Here is a 6,040-nt window from a genome sequence, read left to right as displayed (position 1 = left end):
TCTTCTGCCTTTTTAGGCAGTTATTGTTTTGTTTTCATACCCTACTGTCTCCTTCTATGATTCCTCTCATACTTTTTTTCTTTATCTGCTCTACATAAACATACACCATATGTTTCCTCCTCTTCCACCGGAACTCATACTGACTCCTTCAGAGCAAGGGCACAGAAAAGAGAGGACAGTTACTCATGTAGATGTCTGCGAGTGCTTCTTCCAAAGAAAGTCCTGTGTTAGCGGCTGTGAGTGATGGGAGGATGTTTAGGACACCATCTGTGCTGTAAGCAGTCAGCAAATACAAATGCATGAATATCTGTCACAAACCTGGCAGGTCTGCGAAGAGTGCTAAGAGTTCACAGACAACCCCAGGAGAGGAAAGCATTCCTGGAAGCCTGGAGGAGGTGTTGAGAGCCCCTTGGAGTTGAGAGAGAGAGAGAGAGTTCAACTCAACGTGGGAAGGTTAGTTGCATCCCTTAGCGAAAGGTGATGATGCAAGCCAAGCCCTAACTGGGCAATTCTGGATTTTGACTGGTAACAGTCTAATTTGTTTCAGCAGAAGATTGTCTATAGTTAGCTTGTGGCTTATTAGTTCTCATTTAGAAGTTCAGTTAGGATTTAGTTGAAGATGACATTAACTGTCAGGCTAAGACTAACATAGTAGGTCTTCAAAATGTTTGCTGTTCAGCTTTGTCTTTTAAGAATTATGAGTCGGGTTGTGAGCTTGAGGCCATGCAGGGATACACAGTGACACCCCGACTTTTTTAAAAACAATGAGATGGCGACCTGGAGAGATGATTCAGTGTTAAAGGCATGGAATGTTTTTGTAGAGAACCTGGTTTCAATTCCCAGCACCCACAAAGTGACTCACACCCAGCTATAACTTCTTCTGATCTCCAGACACCAGACAAGCACATGGCACACATACATACATGCAGGCAAAACAATCATGCACATAAAATAAAGAAATCTTAAAAAGACCCATGGCTGGAAAGCTGTACTCGCTCACAAGATGAACAGAAATCATTTCTTCCCATCTCAGTCATGTGCTTTTGTGCTTTTAAAGCGTCCCCTGGAACTCCAAACTCCAGAGTCCTCTGCCGAGAAGTGCATCTTGCAACGGGCTGTATGCAGTCATTAAATGTCCCTAAGCAAGCGTGGAAGGCAGGATGTGGACAGACTGCTCAGGAAATGCTTTGATAATGTGCAAGGGATGCAGCACAAATAAGACAACCACAAAAAGGAGAAGAAGAAGACAGAAAGAAGCAGTAGATATCGTTTAGCATATAGTAAACACTGAATAAATGAATGGCAATAGCAGAGGGAAAGACAGAGGTATTGCCAAGGAAGAACAGTCCACTTTCTAACGGCTGGTTGATTGTAGGAAAACAAAGACAGGGTTACAGAGAGAAAAGTTGTAAGCCTGGGCTCCTGGGAAAAGTACAGGAGCAAAAACAGGCCTTAAAGCTGGAGGGGAGTTGTGTGTGGGGGGGGGGGAGAACACAACACACACTTTGGAGAGCGATTCAATTAAAAACGTCTAGGGACATTTGAAAATTGGAGGCAGGAGCTTGGGAGAAAGACCAGAGTTATTGATAGAGAAGAAATAATGCAATAAGAACTCTTGTGTGGATAAGATGACACAGAAAACATCCAGGAGGTGAGGCAGATTCTGGGAAACCAGAGCGCTTATGGGAAGGGAGGGGAGGGGTGCTGAAGAGATAAAGGAATTGCTTAGAGATGAAAACCACGGTCTCTTTAAGTCATAAAAACCAAGAGACCTTTAAAGGGGAAAGTAACCCACATAGGCAGTTCTTCCAAGGTCACAGGAGAGGAGCCAGAGAAGATTGTGACATTTGAGACTTACTGTTTACCAGATCAATTTCACGTCCTGAGGAAGAGGTCTGGTCTACTGGAGAGAAGAATGAAAGAGCAGACAAGAAAGGGGAACGGTACTAATAGATCGTGTGTCTCGAAGCCTCCAAAGAAAGAAACAAGGAAGCTGAAGGTGTTAGGTTTCCTTGAATTCAAAGTGTCCCTCCCAGGATCACATTTTGACATCGTGGTTCCCAGCTTGCTAGAAGCTGGTGGAACCTTTCGGAGGCGGGACCTGGCTAGCAGAAGGGATCACTGGGCATTTGAGAGCTCTGGGCTGGCTTTGCCTGCTTCCCAGTCTGTCCCACTTGAACAAGTGTTGACATGGAATGACCTTCGTCCAGAGCTGACCCCACTCCACCTAATCGGCTGAGACCCTCTGACAGTGAGCGCCAAAATCAATTCTTCAGGGATTTCCTCACAGAGACAAGAGATGCAGCCAGTAGCAACTTGAGACAAGCACAGTGCAACAGGAAAGCTTTCCTTCCATTCCTTAAAGTGGAAGATGGCCAGCAGGTTCATGAGCACCTAGGAAACAGACAAACAGTCAACAGAAGGAGAACCGACGATGGGGAAGATCAGTCACGTTACATTTCCAGAGTGATTAAAGCCACAGTTTTCAAAGCTGGGGACATAGTTGGGGAAACAGAGTGCCGGGAATGCGAACGTAAGCCTGGTAATTGGACAATGATTGCATGTACTGCTGTAATTGAAGCAATCCCATGAAATAAGCGCCACCTGGAAAAATGCGCATGTGTGCTCAATTAGTCATCTGGCAGGAGAAGCAGCAGCTCTCCCAGTCACGTGGACCGGCGCTGCTCACCACCTTGAAACGCCGTTATGAGCTATCAGAACATCAGGCTGTTTGTGCAAGACCTGGAATACGCAGAGCTGCGGTTTCTAAGAACCCATGCTTCGGCCCTTGGGCTTTTCTGCACAAAGTGGATTGAAACTCAGTCCAAGTCAAGAGGAGCCAGAGGAGACATTAAAACTAAAAAGTGTCATCCCAGACATAGTCTTGGGGTGGAGGAAAGTAAGGGATACTCAATCAAGAATGGATATTAGTATCAATATTGGTTAATTGTAATAAATGAACAATAACTATGCAGGATGCTAATAATTGTAATAACCAGAGGTGGTGGAGGAAGACATATTGTCTTCTCAACTTTTCTGTAAGTCTAAAAGTGGCCTTGTGCTGGGAATTGTGGCACACACCTCCAATCCCAGCACTTGGGAGGCAGAGGCAGGCAGATCTTTGTGGTCAACCTGATCTACACAGTGAATTCCAGAATGGCCAGGGCTACATAGTGAGATCCTGTCTTAATATAAACAAACAAACAAACAAATAAATACAAGTGGCTTTAAAAAAATAAAATCTTGGGCCAGAGAGATGTTTCAATTGTTAAAGGCTGGGTTTAACAACCCAAGGGTCAAAAAATAAAATCTATTAAAAATAAAAATTAGCTTGAAAAAGTCCAGTCCTGAAACTGTTGTGGGATCATCTTTTCGTACACTGTGAAGGTGTGTCTCTGCCAAGGCACAAATCTGATTGGTTTAATAAAGAGCTGAATGACCAATAGCTAAGCAGGAGAGGGTGGGTGGGACTTCCAGGCAGAGATAGGAACTCTGTGAAGAATTGGAGAGGTAGGGATTCACCAACAAGATGCAGAGGAAGTCAGACAGACAGTACAGAAGAGAGGGAATGAGTCGCATGGCAGAATGAACGTGGATTAGTAGAAACAGGTTAAGTTATAACAGCTAGTTGGGAACAAGTCTAAACTAAAGCTGAGCTTTCATAATTAATAAAAAGTCTCTGTGTCATTATTCGGGAGCTGATGGTCCAAAGAAATCCTGACTACATGAAACCTCACCTGGACATCAAGCACTCCCATTGGCTACATTGCTCACAATGTAACTCTGTGGACCAAGCTATGCTTCAGACTTTTGAGCTCCGCTGCACCCATATGCTAACATGGGTGTACATACTAGAAATTTGGTCCCATTGAGGGGGTGGAAGGTTCTGGAAGGTCCTTAGGTGAGTTTGGGCTTCACTCAGAGTATTGCTTTATCTGTGCCTATAATCCTCAAACTCTAGAGACAGGGAAAGGAGGGTCACGTAAGTGTGAGGCCAGCCTGGACTGCATCATAGTTCTAGAACAGCCAGAACCATAGAGTAAGACCCTGTCTCAATGCACAAGCAAACAAAACACCAATGAAACCCACAGCAATAAAAACATTAGTCAATGCTCCCAGGACTCTGGTTCTTGTGTAAGGATTTTTATTAAACCTGTGTCTGCCCCCTCCAGGCTTTCCAAGCTCCTGTTTGAAGAAGTAATCTCTTTTCCTCACAAGGATTCCTGTAACTGGGACATTCATTCTGTGTTATATTTCTTCTTCTTCTTCTTCTTCTTCTTCTTCTTCTTCTTCTTCTTCTTCTTCTTCTTCTTCTTCTTCTTCTTCCTCTTCCTCTTCCTCTTCTTCTTCTTTGTCTTCTTCTTTTTGGTTTTTAAAGACAGGGTTTCTCTGTGTAGCTTTGGAGTCTGTCCTGGAACTCACTCTGTAGACCAGGCTGGCCTCAAACTCACAGATATCTACCTGCCTCTGCCTCCTGAGTGTGGGGATTAAAGGTGTGCACCACCACAGCCTGGCACATTCCTTTTCTTATTGCTATGACAAAGTATTTGACAAGAAGCACCTTAAAGGAAGAAGGGCTTGTTGTGCTCACAGTATGAAGTGATCATCCTGAGAGGAAGACATGGCGCCATGCAGGAAGACAAGACAGTAGGTGGGGAAGACAAGACAGAAGGCAGGGAATACATGGCAACAGGCAAGGTAGACATTGGAACAGGCAGGGGAGACGGCAGCATGCAGGAGAGACATAAGAACAGGCAAGATACACATGGCAACTGGCAGGGTAGGCATGGCAACAGGATTGAGGAGCAGACGGTCACATTGCATCTGTAGCCAGGTAGCAGAGAGAAGCTAGGAAGTAGGACTGGGTTATAACACACCAAGGGCCACTCCCTTTGTGACCCAGTTCCTCTAGCTAGGCTCCACCTCCTAAATGGTCCACAACCTTTCCAAATATCACCACAAGCTGGAGACCACGTGATCAAACACAAGAGCATATGGTAGTCATTTTACACTCTAAACATAACATGGGTCAAGCTGATCCTGGGCCTCTGAACAGTTTAACCATCACTAGATAAATTCCCTGTTTTACTATGATAATGAAAAGCAGATTTGTTCAGACTCCCTGGAGTGAACTCAGACACTCATGTGGGCTGCGTTCACCATGACAGTCTCTACCTTAAGATTTTCTTATTGAAGAATCTACCCACTCTCTGTTTTGCTACTGAAAAACCCAGGATTGGATTCTGGGCCCACCTCCGCCAATGTAGGCAGTGTACTTATTCGTGTAGAGCAGTATACTGGTTAGTTTTGTCAGCTTGATACAGAATAGGGTCATCTGGGAAGAAAGAACTTGAATGCCACGCAGATTTGCCTACAGGCCCATCTGATGGAAGTATTTTCTTCATTAATTATTGATGTACAAGGATAAGCAAACCCATCCCGTGGGAGAAACCACTCCTGGGCAGGTGGTTTTGGTAGGTATAAAAAAGGAAACAGGACACGAGCCTAGAGAGCAAGCCAGTAGGCCATGTTCCTCTATAGGCAGGAGACTGCTCGTTCATTTCCTGGCCACTCAGACCCGAATAATCACACAGAAACTATTAATTACAACATTGTTTGGCCAACAGCTTATGCATATTTCTAGCTAACTCTTAAATTAACACATTTCTATTAAACTGTGAATCACTATGAGGCTGTAGCCTACTGGTAAAGTCTGGCTAGTGGCTGGCATCTTTAACTTTCAACAGCTTCATGGCGTCTCTCTGACTCCTCCTACTCTCTCTATATATCTCTGTTTGGATTTCCTGCCGAGCTTTGCTCTATTAAGCCATTGGGCAAAAGCAGCTTCTTTATTAGCCAGCAGCAATAAAACATATTCACAGCATACAGAGGGGAATCCCATATTGTTCTTCCATGGCTTCTTCAGTTCCTGCCTCCAGGTTCATCCCTTGAGTTCCTGCCCTGACTTCCTTTCATGATGGACAATCACCTCTAAGATAAATGAAACCCTTTCCTACCTAAGCTGCTTTTGGTTGTGGTG

Source organism: Arvicola amphibius, chromosome 1 (assembly GCF_903992535.2).
Source record: "Arvicola amphibius chromosome 1, mArvAmp1.2, whole genome shotgun sequence".
In the NCBI taxonomy this organism is placed as follows: Eukaryota; Metazoa; Chordata; class Mammalia; order Rodentia; family Cricetidae; genus Arvicola; species Arvicola amphibius.
The sequence above is the reverse complement of the archived record's forward strand: the minus strand, read 5'-3'. Positions refer to the sequence as shown.